At 68.4% G+C, this 1,266-nt stretch overlaps 1 protein-coding gene across 1 annotated transcript in view; it reads right to left on the bottom strand.

Annotated features, from left to right (window-relative positions):
• Nucleotides 1-641, bottom strand: part of Tiam1 (T cell lymphoma invasion and metastasis 1) — a 421,384-nt gene extending 420,743 nt beyond the window's left edge. The window contains exon 1 of the mRNA XM_023705557.1: nucleotides 536-641. The gene's annotated coding sequence lies outside the window, so the exon portion shown is untranslated. The remainder of the gene's footprint in view (nucleotides 1-535) is intronic.
• Nucleotides 642-1,266: the final 625 nt, after the last annotated feature.

The following is a 1,266-nucleotide window of genomic DNA, read 5'->3' as shown; positions in this document are numbered from 1 at the left end:
TTCAGCCAGAGTGCTCAGCCTAGAGCGCCGCACAGATGGCCAAGGTGAGCGTCCTGGCAGCGCTGCAGAAAAGCCAGGCCCGTGAATGCCAGAGACAGCACCGAGATGCACACACAGACACACGCACGACGCACGCACGCCCTCCTTGAAGTTGATTTAAAAATCTGCCGACAGATGCACAGCGACGACGCCGCCGCAGGTCAGCACCGACCTCCCGATGACGCCCGGGCACTGTCAGCCGGCGCCGGGCACCTGAGCTCTGCGCCCTCACCTGCTCCTGGACGCTCCTCCCCTCGAGGAGCCTCCTTGTGCCTTCCTCTCCCAGATCCCCTCCACTCCCAAGTGTGTGCATACAAAAACAATACGCATAAAGCTCGACCAGGGGGAGCTAGGACCCGCCGGGAGCCCCGGTGTGTGGGAGACGGGCTCAGGACATGCCAGGCACGGGCTCACGGCTCTGGGCATCCCATCCCCATCCCTCGGTGCAGCTCTGCCCGGCCTAGCCCGCCCCTCCCCCCAAGCCCGTGGGACTCACCTGAGATGCTTGTCCCTGTTGCCCGCGCGGGCGCCGGGCACAATGCGGGATCGCTGGGCCCCTGAGGCTGCGGGCTCCAAAACGATCGCCGCGCTGCAGAGCTGCGCGCCGGACGGCGGCGGCGCAGATCTGCCCGGCACTGCTCCGAGCCGCTCGCCCGCAGCCAATGGGAGCTGTCACGGCGCCGCCACCGGAGGCCTTGGGGGCGGAGCCGCAGGAGCCCGTGGGAAACCAAGATCCTATTGGACCGCCTGACCATCGCTCCGCCTCCAGCTAGCCAATCAGAGATACCAGAGACCGGAGCGGGGCGTTCGGAGTTGGGCTGGAGAGTCACAACAGCCGCACGCCGGGTATCCGCGCGGCGTGCCGGCCTGCGTCTGTGGCTGTAAGGATGCTGGCGCCGCGCGCCCCATAGGACGCCCTCGGGCTCCGGCGGCGCAGGGTCAGAAGACCGCGGGCAAGCAGAGAAGGCGCGGGGGTCCGGGGAACAGCGAGGGAGCCCCTAACAAAGCAACCGGGGGAGGGCCGAACGGCCTCCGCCTTCGCCTACCATAGGTCCGCCAAGCTGCCTGTCACTCTCCCGAGGCGGTGGCGGCCAATGACGTGCAGCGCTGAAGCCGGAGTTGGCGCGCGCGCGCGGCTCGGCGTCGGTAGGATTGGTGGGCAGTGAAGGCTTTTCCTTGCCTCCCGAGGCGGAGGCGGGGAGCGAGGCAGCCTGCTCGTACCGCGGG

The sequence above is a fragment of the Octodon degus genome, unplaced genomic scaffold (genome assembly GCF_000260255.1).
Source record: "Octodon degus isolate 3935 unplaced genomic scaffold, OctDeg1.0 scaffold00225, whole genome shotgun sequence".
Lineage (NCBI taxonomy): Eukaryota > Metazoa > Chordata > Mammalia > Rodentia > Octodontidae > Octodon > Octodon degus.
Note: the sequence above shows the minus strand (reverse complement) of the source record. Positions and strands in the feature narration are given on the sequence as shown.